The sequence below is a fragment of the Phyllobates terribilis genome, unplaced genomic scaffold (genome assembly GCF_046119375.1).
Source record: "Phyllobates terribilis strain yellow unplaced genomic scaffold, ASM4611937v1 Scaffold_3__8_contigs__length_932513732, whole genome shotgun sequence".
NCBI lineage: Eukaryota > Metazoa > Chordata > Amphibia > Anura > Dendrobatidae > Phyllobates > Phyllobates terribilis.
The window spans coordinates 113,904,595-113,918,652 of record NW_027362763.1 but is presented as its reverse complement, the minus strand read 5'-3'; positions in this window follow the sequence as shown (position 1 = coordinate 113,918,652).

Genomic DNA, 14,058 nt, shown 5'->3' with positions numbered 1-14,058 from the left:
TATCTATACACCTATATTCCCTGTTGTCTTGTTGCCTAGCCATTATGGGAACCAATCTGGACCTATGATGTGATAAATGGTCTGAGGTGGAAGGTGCAGATGTGTGAATGGTTGAGAAGTCGTTGAGCCTGCCACTTCACAGGCTAAAATGCGATGTGCCTACCCGGTGGAATTCAACTCTGCACATGTTGCAGCGACTGTGGCAGCACCGACATGCCCTGGTGCAATATGTTCTGACGTATAGCCTGGGCCAACGAGATCCAGAGGTGGGGCAAATCACGCTGGAGGAGTGGTCTCAGATCAGGGACCTATGCATCCTTCTGCACAGTTTTGCAATGGCGACGAAGATGTTTAGTGCTGACGATGCCATTATCAGCATGACTATTCCGGTGATTTACATGCTAGAGCACATGTTAAACAGAATTCGGAGTCAGGTGGTGGCTCAAGAGGAGGTGGAGGAAGTAGAGGAGGAGGAGTTGTATGCGGAAGTGCTAACATCTGCAAAGTCCAGACGGTCGGCAGCACCAAGGCGGCAGGCATGTGAGGGTGGGGGAGATGGTTTTAGCAGGGCGCATGGTAGCAGCCAAACTAGTGAGAAATGTGCAGGAGCCCAGGAAGAAGTGGAGGACGAACTGATGGAAGACTCATCAGATGAGGGAGACCTTGATCACATTTCTGTTGTGCGAGGTTGGGGAGAGAGGGCAGAGGAAGGAAGCATGATTGTTACCTCGCCACCAACACAACAGGGACTTGGTGCTCCTGGATGCGCAAGACACATGAGTGCCTTCTTGCTGCACTACCTGCAACATGACCCTCGAATTGTGAGAATTAGAAATAATCCTGACTACTGGGTTGCCACACTATTAGATCCCCGGTACAAAAGTAAATTTGCAGAAATTATTCCTGCCATAGAAAGGGATGCACGCATGCAGGAGTATCAGCAGAGACTGTTGCAGAATCTTACATGTGCTTTTCCACAAAACACCAGTGGTGCACGTAGTGAATCTCACAGTTCCAACTTGCCAACTGTGGGACCGTCGAGTGTTCAGCACTCAAAATGTAACAGAAACACAGTATCTGCTGGTAACATCAATTTTGCGGAATCATTTCACCACTTTTTTAGCCCATCCTTTGCAAGGCCACAGGAGACAAGAAGTCTGACACATAGTCAACTCCTAGAGACGATGGTACAGGAGTATCTCCAAGTAAACATTGATGCCATGACTGTGTCACTGGACCCTTGCTCTTTTTGGGCTTCCAATCTGGATAAATGGCCGGAGCTCGCCACTTATGCCTTGGAGATCTTGTCATGCCCCGCAGCCAGCGTTCTGTCTGAACGTGTGTTCAGCGCTGCTGGTGGTGTGCTGACAGATAAGCGCACGCGGCTCTCCACTGATAATGTAGACAGATTCACGTTCATAAAGATGTACAAATCATGGATCCGAAAGGACTTTTCTACCCCTGTGTCATCCTGGGGAGAGTAAAAGCTTGATGATTTGTTAATATCACCTCACCAACCGTTTTAAGATTTCAAATTACTAATCATGTTTATCTGTATCTTGCCTGTATAATAATTTTGGCCTTGTAGCACTGTGCAGTACTGATTCTATTAGGCCATCTATACTAAACTCCACCAGATTTCAAATTACTAATCATGTTTATCTGTATCTTGCCTGTATAATAATTTTGGCCTTGTAGCACTGTGCAGTACTGATTCTATTAGGCCATCTATACTAAGCTCCACCAGATTTAAAATTACACTGGTCAATGCAGTTTTTCTGTCAAAAGGTTTTAAAACATATTTTAAGTCAATTTTGGCTGCTGATTACTAATACGAACTCCGTTTTTGGCTATCACATCAGGATTTCGAGATATTTTTGATGGAAATTAATCCTATCGAATGTTTCTTGATAAAAACCTCATGATTTTCGTTACTACATTTTGTATATTTTTAATCAAGGAATAACAAATTACAAAGTCTGTGTACAGCAAATCAAATATACTTACAAAATTAAATTACAAAATATAAAAACACATATATATGGCACACAGATGAATGGCAAATGGCAGTTATTTGAACTTTCTTTTCTTGGCTGATCTGTGATGTACAGCTTCTGGGTTGTCTCTCATCAAGCTCCAGCAATAGTCAGCCATCATATGTGAGTCCCACCGGCCTTGATACCGTTCTTCCATTGTTTTAATGTCCTGATGAAAACGCTCCCCTTGTTCCTCGCTCACATCCCCAAGGTTCTCTGGAAAAAAGTCCAAATGGCTGTTTAAATAGTGAATCTTGGTACTCATTCTACATCCAAGATTTTGCAGACTCATTAGTAGCTCTTCCACAATCTCTTCATAGTTGTCTGCTTTCTTATTCCCTAGAAAATTCTGCACCACATTACAAAATGCATTCCAAGCTCTTTCTTCTGTCTCATTCATTGATGTGATAAAGTTTGGGTCTCTCATAAGTGTTCTTATTATACAATATTCCAGCCTTTTTCTTCTCTTCACTAAGACCTGGAAAAGTTGAACATATATAGTTAAAGCATTCTCCACTGTGATTGAGAGCTTTGACGAACTGCTTCATCAATCCAAGTTTTATGTGCAAGGGAGGAAAGACAATGTTCTTCCTATCCACTAGTGAATCATGGATGACATTCTTATCGCCAGGTGCCAAACTCTGTCGCTGAGGCCATTCAGTTTTCACCCAATGCTCTGCTGTAGCTCTACTGTCCCAGTAGCACAGAAAACAAGGGTGTTTGAAAACTGTTTTTTTTACTTTATTATCATAACAAATGGGAATTATGCATGTTCAAAGAAAACAAAGATATTCTCACATTTATTGGGAGACTAAATGAAAACTAAATTTACCTTAGTGAACCGTATAAAACGGCACTTTTCATACACTACTTATATTTTTCTTGGAATTATTGAAAATGGGCTATATACCTATAGCGCAAAAACGTGATGTGATAGAGAAATTATAAGATCAGATTTGAATTCAGCACCCTCAAATTAGTCTAAAACTGTTCTTAAAGTCCATGCCAGAATTTTTTTTTTTTTGTACACCAGTGTTATTAATAATCATGTTTATCTGCATCTTGCCTGTAAAATAATTTTGGCCTTGTAGCAGTTTGCAGTACTGATTCTATTAGGCCATCTATACTAAGCTCCACCAGATTTCAAATAAATAATAATTTTTGTTCTCTCTGAACATGTGTTCAGCGCTGCTGGTGTTGTGCTGACAGATAAGCGCACACGGCTGTCCGCTGACAATGTAGACAGACTCAGGTTCATAAAGATGAACACATCATGCATCAGCAAGGACTTTTCTAGCCCTGTGTCATCCTGGGGAGAGTAAAAGCTTGAGGATTTGGTAAAATCACCTCACCAACCGTTTTAAGCTTTCAAATTAATTATCATTTTTATCTGTATCTTGCCTGGAAAATAATTTTGGGCATAGTAGCAGTGTGGAGTACTGATTCTATTAGGCCATCTATACTAAGCTCCACCAGATTTCAAATTATTACTAATCATGTTTATCTCTATCTTCCCTGTAAAATAATTTTGGCCTTATAGCAGTTTGCAGTACTGATTCTATTAGGCCATCTATACTAAGCTCCACCAGCTTTCAAATTAATAATAATTTTTAGCTGCATCTAGCCCGGAAAATAATTTTGGGGCTCCTAGATGCGCAAGACACATGGGTGCCTTCTTGCTGCACTACCTGCAACATGACCCTCAGATTGTCAGAATTCGAAATAATCCTGACTACTGGGTTGCCACACTCTTAGATCCCCCACACTCTTCGATCAACCTTTTCATTTTAATAAAGAACAAAAAAATGGTCATTTTTGAAATTATAAGCATTAGCAGGTTATTAGAAACTTAAATCAAACAGTTTTCAACTCAAAGCTTTATTCTAGGTGATGTTACATTTGCACATAGGACCCCTTGTTCGAAAGGAGCTTCTGAACTCTCTCGTCCATTGAATTTGTCAGGTTTTGGATGGTTTCTGCTTCAATTGTTTTGCATGAGAACAGAATACCCTCCCAGAGCTGTTGCTTAGATGTGAACTGCCTCCCGCCATCATAGACACTCCTTTTGATGATGCTCCAGAGGTTCTCAATGGGTTTGAGGTCAGGGGAGCATGGAGGTCACACCATAAGTTTGTCCCCTTTTATGCCCATATCAGCCAGAGATGCAGATGTGTTATGTGCATCATGAGACGGTGCATTATCATGCATGAAAATGATCTTGCTGTGGAATACATGGTTTTTCTTCTTGAACCATGGCAGGAAGTGCTATTTGAGAAACTCCACATACATCATGGAGTTCATCTTTACCCCTTCAGGGATCCTAAAGGGGCCGACAATCTCTCTCCCCATGATTCCAGCCCAAAACATTACTCCACCTCCTCCTTGTTGGCGCCGTAGCCATGTTTGCATGGGGTGTCCATCAACCAGCCATCCTCCACTCCATCCATCTGGACTATCGAGCATTGCACAGCACTCATCGGTGAATAAAACAGTTTTGAAGTCAGTCTTCATGTATTGTTTGGCCCACTGGAGCTGTTTCTGCTTGTGTACAGTGGATAGAGGAGGTCAACAGGATGGCTTATGCACAGCTGCAAACCTCTGAAGGGCCCTGCATCTTGTTGTTCGGGGGACGTTGGAGGCACCAGCAGCTTCAAAAACTTGTCTGCTGCTATGACAAGGCTTTTTTGCCGCTGCTCTTTTAACCTGACGTAATTGCCTGTAGGAAAGAGTCCTCAATTTTCCCTTAGCACGCACACGTGTGTACTGTGAATCAGCTACATACTTCTTGATTGTGCAATGATCACGATGAAGTGTCTTGGCAATGTTGAATGTAGTCATGCCTTGACCTAAACACTCCACAATTTGTTGCTTCTCAGCAGCCGACACATCCTTTTTCTTTCCCATTTTGGCAGAAAATGTAGGCTGCTTAATAATGTGGGACAGCCTTCTTAAGTAGTCTTGCCTTTCATTGGACACACCTGCCAAACTAATTAGCACAGGTGTCTGCAATTGCTTACAGTGATATAAAGAGTCCTGACACACATCACCATCAATGAGTTTAACTGACAAACAAAAAAATTCTTACCTTATCACTCCTAAACACTTTTTGCATAATAATTTGGAACACAGTGTACATGTGCTTTTCCACAAAGCTCCAGTGGTTCACGTAGTGAATCTTACAGTTTTAACTTGCCAACCGTGGTCTGTATGGAGTTGTTCAATAAAGGGCCCAAAATTAAGATAACATAGATGGGAGAGGTCTCTATGAATAGGAATTCCTAAGTATTTGATACCCTGTGAGGGCCAGGCATGCCAGGAGACTCTATGGAATGCTTTCTCAGCATCTAACGAGAGTATCTAATTACAAAATTTTAACTGCATCTAGCCCAGGAAATACTTTGTGCCTAGTAGCAGTGTCTGCTAGTCAGCGGATTATCCCAGCTGTTAAGCAAGCTACACCACCTGTAGTTTGGACACTTAATTTTTTCAAAGGAAATGCTTCGGGCCCCCGGGACACTCAGTGAAGAGCATCGGGAGGCACCCCAAGCCACAGGGGCTGGGACTGGCGATAGGACGCCTTGAAGTGGACCGCCAAGCTCGATCCTTATAAAAGCTTTTTAACTGCAGCAGCTTTAGTGGACGCTACTGGAGCTGTAATTCCCGCGGCTGCTGGCATCAGACTTGCCCTCCAATAGATCCTTGTAAAAGGATTTAAAGTGTACTCATTCAAATTAGAGAGACAATATAAATTAAAAAGCTTAGACCTGCCTCCACCGCAGGGGGGCTCGCTCGACCCACCAGCGGACAGGCACCAGTATTGGGAGAAGGGGGCTGGCCATCAGGGTCCACCGCAGCTCTGGCACAAACCCGGCGACACGGAGGTCGCATGGGCAAGAACGGACTGGCCGTGTCAGCTTCGCACTTTTTTGGTTTTAGAAGGGCATTACATGCCTATATCTGTGTCTCCCCCTCCTTTTACTCCTCAACCTCTTTTCTTTTTGCATGACTATATGTACTTGTCACTTTTCCATGTGTTAGTTGTGTCTTCTGAGCAGTTTGTCAGCTTTTGGACACCTTTGAAGTGTTTTCTATGTGTTTCTATGTGTTTTTGTTTGCCTGCCATTGGTTTTAACGGTGTTCGACGGTGTTCCATGAACAGTTCGACGAACAGTTCGGCGAACATACGGGCGTTCGACGAACCGAACTCGAACCTTACGGGGGTGGCTCAACTCTAATTATCACTTAATATTTAAGTATGCTGACATTCCCCTATTTACTGTATAAGCCTGAAAACTGCACCTATATACAGTATGAGCCCCACACAGCCCCCTACATATAATATAAGACCAACATAGCCCCTCTATATACAGTGTGAGTCCCCATATAGTCCCCTATATACAGTATGAGCCTCCACATAGACTTTCTACATACAATATGTGTAAAGGGTCTGGGAGGCGGAACCTCTGAGCTACTATAGAAGGTGGCGGTCCTTGTAAGGGAGCGGGTGGCGACCAGGGTAGACGGGCAGGCAGTCACAGCAAGTGACCGGGGCAGTCTCTGGATGAACGGGCAGGAGGTCACGGCAAGTGACCGGGGCAGTCTCTGGATGAACGGGCAGGAGGTCACGGCAAGTGACCGGGGCAGTCTCTGGGTAAAGGATTGGTACGACCTGTGGCGGCAGATGATAGACGTGAGCTCCCAGGTGAGCAGGCGAGAGTCTCTGGATAAACGGGTGGTCACAGCATGTGACGGCGGAGCCTCCAGGAAGACCAACAGACAGGTAGCAGATGAGCGCTCCCAGGTGAGCGGGCAGGAGTCTCTGGACAGGCGGGTGGTTACAGCACGTGACGACAGAGCCTCCTGGTAGGCTAGCAGACAGGCAGCAGATGAGAACTCCCAGGTGAGCGGACAAGCTGCTCCTTAGACAGACTGACAGGAGTTGGAAGGCAGACCGTCGGACCTCAGGCAAGCAGGCAGGTCGAAGATGTGCGCTCCCAGGTGAGCGGGCAAGCTGGTCCTTAGACAGACTGACAGGAGTTGGAAGGCAGACCGTCGGACCTCAGGCTAGCAGGCAGGTAGCAGGATATCAGGCAGGAATTAGACAGCAGACTGGCAGGAATCTGGCAGGTATCTGGCAACGGGACCTGAGGGCTGAAGCAGAGTAGTGAACAGTGCTACAACATTGCTCGGGCACCTCCATTTTGGAGGAGGTGCCTTTTATAAGGGAGGTCCTCCGGCAATTGGCCGGGGACTCCTTAGGACGGCGCGCGCGGTCCCTTTAAGAGAGGGGGAGCGCGCGCGCGCGCACCCTAAGCACATTGCCGGGGAAGGAGCGCGTGCCGGAAGCAGCGGGGAGAGAAGCGCTGGAGGACGCCGCGCCAGGAGCGGGGAGGTGAGAGGGACGGCGTCTCTGCCTAGAATGGGGCAGAGACGCCGATGCTACAATATGAGCCCTCATATAGCCTCCTATTTACATGATGAGCCCCCACATAGCCCCCTATAAACAGTATGAGCCCCCATATAGCCTCTCTATATAAAGTGTGAGCTCTCACATATCCTCCTATAAACAGTATGAGCCTGAACAATTCCTCCTATAAACAGTATGAGCCCCCACATGGACCATATAAACAGTATGACCCTCACATAGCTTCCTATATCCAGTATGAGCCCCCATATGGCCCCCTATAAACAGTGTGAGCCCCCACATAGCCTCTCTATATAGAGGTTGAGCCTCACATATCCTCCTATAACAGTATGAGCCCTCACTTAGCCACTCTATATACAGTATGAACCCCACATAACCCCATATACTGTATACAGTATGTGCCCACACATAGCCTCCCTATATACAGTATGAGCCCTAGGTAACCTCCTATATACAGTATGAACCCCCACGCAGCCCTATATAAAAAGTATGAGCCCCACATAGTCCCTTTATACAGTATGAGCCCCCACATAGCCTCCTAAATACAGTATAAGCCCCCATATAGCCTCCTATATGCAGTATAAGCCCCCACATATTTTCCCATATACAGCATAAGCCCCCCACATAGTCTCCTATATACATTGTGAGCCCCATCATAGCCTCCTATATATACTGTGAGCACCCTCATAGCCTCCTATATACAGTATGAGGCCGCACATAGCCTCCTGTATACAGTGTGAGCTCCACATAGCCTCCTAAATACAGTTTGAGCCACCACGTAGCCTTTGTATATACAGTGTGAGCCCCCACATAGACTCATATATACATGCAGAAAAAACATACTCATCTCGCTCCTGTTCCCCAGGTGTGCTGCTCCGGTCTCCAACACCCTGACTCTCCATGCAGCAGATGCGATGAAGTGACGTGAATTACATTTTGCAGAGACAAGTCATGGATGGAAGAAGTGGTTATGGTGGTGTGGGCTGAATGAAAAAGAAAAGGGAAAGTGAACAACTATGATCAGAGAGATGGTAGATGACTTAATATACATATATTTGTACAATTACCAGCACACTATGCACATACAGTACAGACCAAAAGTTTGGACACACCTTCTCATTTAAAGATTTTTCGGTATTTTCATGACTTTGAAAATTGTGCATTCACACTGAAGACATCAAAGCTATGAATTAACACAGTTGTTGTAGAGATGTGTTTGCTTCTAGAACTCTGTGTGGCATTGACCTGGTCTCTAATCTGAGCTGCTGTTAACCTGCGATTTCTGAGGCTGGTGACTCAGATAAACTTATCCTCAGAAGCAGAGGTGACTCTTGGTCTTCCTTTCCTGGGGTGGTACTTTTGGTGAGCCAGTTACTTTGTAGCGCTTGATGGTTTTTACAACTGTACTTGGGGACACTTTCAAAGTTTGCCCAATTTTTCGGACTGACAGACCTTCATTTCTTAAAGTAATGATGGCCACTCGTTTTTCTTTACTTAGCTACTTTTTTCTTGCCATAATACAAATTCTAACAGTCTATTCAGTAAGACTATCATCTGTGTATCCAGCAGACTTCTGCACAACACAACTGATAGTCCCAACCCCATTTATAAGGCAAGAAATCCCACTTATTAAACCTGACAGGGCACACCTGTGAAGTGAAAACCATTTCCGGTGACTACCTCTTGAAGCTCATCAAGAGAATGACAAGTGTGCAAAGCAGTCATCAAAGCAAAAGGTGGCTACTTTGAAGAACGTAAAATATAAGACATATTTTCAGTTGTTTCACACCTTTTTGTTAAGTATATAATTTCACATGTGTTAATTCATAGTTTTGATGCCTTCAGTGTGAATGTACAATTTTCATAGTCATGAAAATACAGAAAAATCTTTAAATGAGAAGGTGTGTCCAAACTTTTGGTCTGTACTGTATATAGTATGCAGAGCACTGGAATTGATATATACAATTATACCACTACATGGTTGCTGCACAGTGATAATATCAGTGTTTATACTGTTAATAATCAGTATGGTATATTATCACTACAGTACATGTTGGTGATATGTTGTTATGATCTGGCTGTATTTATTGATTATTGTCTCATATTGTGGTATTGATTGTAATATTGGTCTTAGTACAGTCATGATGGTAATGATCAGTATGGTGGCATTATTTTAGCATTATGTGGTGGCATTATGTGGTCATAACTTGGTAGGATTATTTACTAGTGATGGGCGGACCCGTGGATATCCGAATATCTATTAAAAGTTTGGTTCGGTTACCAGAACAGTACCTGACCCGGAACACGGACCCCATTCATATGAATGGGGCCCCCGACCATCCATGATTTCCCACGCAGATGACAGCGTGGGAAAAAGGGGCTCTGATCGGTTAGAACTACGGGCTCACTCTGTCAGATGACAGTGTGAGCCCGCAGCTGTGACTGTGACCAGTCGTAAAAAGCTTACCACAGGTCACAGGCATCAGCTGATGAGAGTACTACTCCCATCAGCCTATGCCTGCTGTTACAGAGCAGACGCCGCTGTGTAATCACTCCTGCAGTGTATAGCGCTGAGCTGCCGTGAAAGAGTTCACAGGAGTTCATCAGCTGATGAGCTCCAGTGATCTCACTTACGGCACCGCTACGGCGTGAGACAGTTCTCACGCAGCGGCGGTGCCGTAAGTGAGGTTACCGGGTTTCATCAGCTGATGAACTCCTGTGAACTCTCTCACGGCAGCTGATCGCTACACATTACTTGTGTCAGTGTGAGCCTGTTGTCATGTACAATATATTGTATGTCTATATACTGTTGACACATATATATACTGTTGTTATACACATGTAAATATATATATGGTGGCTCATTATACCCGTAATATTATTTTGAGGAATGTATTAACATTGTCTGTTTCTCTGACCTAACAACCTTTGACTATATGAGCCTTTTTACTAATCGGGTCACATTGGCCTGTGTATAAATGCTATGCTACTTGGATGATCACTTAATATCTACTAGGCTGTACAATTTGGGTCCTGATTGTCCCATATAGCGGTAGAATTTTTTTACACACTGTATGTTGTTTTGCACCATTTTTTGCACCAATTATCTGCATGTGATAATTTTTAACAAAATTGAATATTTAATAAAACAATTTTTTATGATGTAGATCGGCCTTTGATCGTCATCATAAACGTCAGTCAGCTTAACGTCTGTTGTGGGTAAATTGTTTGAAGGATTTCTTAGAGATGCTATTGTAGAATATCTTAATGATAATAACTGTCTAACTCCATATCAACATGGATTCATGAGGGATCGCTCCTGCCAAACAAACCTGATCGCCTTCTACGAGGAGGTGAGCTCACAGCTGGACCGGGGAGAGTCAGTGGATGTTGTATACCTTGACTTCTCCAAAGCGTTTGATACCGTGCCACACAAAAGGTTGGTATATAAAATGAGAATGCTTGGTCTGGGGGATAATGTGTGCAAGTGGGTAAATAGCTGGCTGAGTGATAGAAAGCAGAGGGTGGTTATCAATGGAGTAAGCTCAGGGTGTGTCAGGGTTACTAGCGGGGTGCCTCAAGGGTCTGTCTTGGGCCCTATATTATTTAATATATTTATTAATGATCTAGTGGAAGGGTTGCATAGTAAAATAGCAATATTTGCAGATGATACTAAACTTTGTAAAGTAGTTAATACAGATGAGGACAGGGCACAGCTACAGGAGGATTTAGATAAATTGGGGAGTTGGGCCAAAAAATGGCAAATGGGGTTCAATGCCGATAAATGTAAGGTCATGCACATGGGAAAGAAAAACAGCAGTCACCCATACATATTAAATGGGAAACCGTTGGGGAAATCTGACATGGAGAAGGACCTGGGCGTCTTGGTTAATAGCAAATTAAATTGGAGTGCCCAGTGTCAGGCAGCAGCTGCGAAGGCAAATAGAGTCATGGCATGCATCAGAAGAGGAATAGGGGCATATGATGAGAAGATTGTTCTTCCTCTGTATAAAGCGCTGGTAAGGCCGCACTTAGAATATTGTGCACAGTTCTGGGCTCCGGTGCTCAGGAAAGACATATTGGAGCTAGAGAGGGTACAAAGGAGGGCGACTAAGGTAATAAAGGGAATGGAGGGACTAGAATACCCAGAGAGGTTGTCAAAATTAGGCCTATTTACATTGGAAAAGAGAAGGCTTAGGGGAGACCTCATAAACATGTATAAATACATCAGGGGGCAGTACAGAGATCTCTCCCATGACCTGTTTATACCAAGGATGGTGACAAAGACGAGGGGGCACACTATGCGTCTGGAGGAAAGGAGGTTCCTGCACCAGCATAGAAGGGGATTCTTTACGGTCAGAGCCGTGAGACTCTGGAACTCTCTGGGAGAGGAAGTGGTGATGTCCAACTCACTTAATGAGTTCAAGAGAGGCCTGGACGCCTTTCTTGAGAACAATAAAATTACATCTTATGCTTAGTTAATTAATCCAGGGATTTAATCTTACTGCCAGATTGGTGTCGGGAAGTGAATTTTTCCTCAATGATGTAAATTGGCCTATACCTCATGGTTTTTTGTTGCCTTCCCCTGGATCAGCGCTGCGGAATAGCTGCAGTGCACAAGAAATAGGCTGAACTGGATGGACGCTTGTCTTTTTTCGGCCTTATAAACTATGTAACTATGTAACTATGTTGCTTCAGTTGTTTATGTTTATCTTGCGATTTTGCCATTATACGGTCAATAGTTGCCACTCTTCACATTGTAGTATGTGTAGATTATGGAGTGGCACCGTTTGAAAATTATACTAGTATAAGTCATCTAGATCATCGTAGGACACTATGGATTATTTCATCACTTTGGATAGGTGAGGGATATGGTTGTTTTTTATTTTTGCTGTTTTACAGTTGACAGTGGCTTCTGGGATTAGGTGTTAGGTGAGTATAAATTAGCTTATTTATTTTCTGTTTTTTACAGGGAACAATGGTGTGAAGATATTCAAGGTAATCCCCTGTCGATCACTGTGCACTGGCAGGCGGGTTTTACGAAGCTCTACATATGAAAATTTGACACTGCAGCTTGCAAAGGAAGGAGCTGAAGAAGCGAAGAGTGAGAATTCTCACAGCAGCTGCAAGCTACACAGGATGTCCCTTCCCCTGACGCCATGTGCCTATTCAAGAAACATAATTCAACAGCGAGTTATGGGGAAAAGATTCATCTCAGTGATACACAAAATAGACCTGAGGGGATGCGGATTGTAACCCTAGTTTTAAACATAGTCCAGCGTAAGGAAAGGAGATACCCAGCACAGCCTTGCAGGGGCCCCTAGGACTCTGATGTTTAGCATCCATGCGTAGCAGGGGCCCGGCTGGGTCCAATGACACCAGAACGGGCTCCCTAGGACTGTCCAGTAAGAACATATGGCCCATTTTAGTTTTGGGAGCTCTTAGCTGGGAAATAACAGGGATGGAGACTTGGGCTCCACCAGGGGTGCAGTAGGGGGAGTGACACAGAGAGTTTGAAGGTCTCTGTAGCTAGAGCCTATTGTCTTTTTCCTGGGGAGGTCGTGATATCAAGTCATCCACCTGATTGTCACAGCTGACACCCGGTGCTATGTGCAAGGAACGGTCCCGCACCGCTCCCTGCACATTAACCCCCGAAATGCTGTGATTGAAATCGATCGCAGCATTCTGGTGGCAAGAGGAGGTTAGCGCGATACTTACCTTCTCTGCCGGCATCCCGCAGCGTCTGAGTCCGGTCCCAGATGTTGTCATGGTGACCCGATGTCATCATGACAACATCCGGGTCATCAGAAGGCAGGAAGTTGCTTTGGTCATGCGCCACGCGTGACCAAAGTAACTTTTCCCTGTGCAGCGCTGACAGGCTGCATAGCACAGGGATGGTGATGAAGTTAACCCCTTTAGTGAACAGGGTAAAAAAATAAAATAAAAAACAAAACATAAAACGATGCTTTATCATCATACCACCAAACAAAAAATGGAATAAAACGAGATCAAAAAGACAAATGTAAATAAAAATGGTACCGCTGAAAACGTCATCTATCCCGCAAAAAACAAGCCACCATACAGCTCCAACGGCAGAAAAATAAAACATTTATAGCTCTCTAGCGATGCATAAACAATTCTTTTTTCTATAAAATAGTTTTCATTGAGTAAAAGTGCCATAACGTGAAAAAAAATATAACTGTGGTACCGCTGTAAACGTACTGACCCGCAGAATAAAGCTTCCTTATCAATTTGACGACACATAGAACGGCATAAAAAAACCACCAAAAAACAATTCGTGAATTGTTGTTTTTTGTTTATTCTGCCTTCCAAAAATCGGAATAGAAAGCAATCAAAAAATGTAATGTGCCCAAAAATGGTACCAATAAAAACATCAACTTGTCCCACAAAAAAAAAAAAAAATCACATGACTCTGTCGGCCGAAATATGGAAAAATTATAGCTCTCAAAAAATTGCGATCCATAAACTAGTCTTTGCAATAAAAAGGGTTTTTTAGTGTGTGACAGCTCTCAATCATAAAAACCTGATATGAATCTAGTATCCCTGTAATTGCACCGACCCGAAAAATAAAGTTGT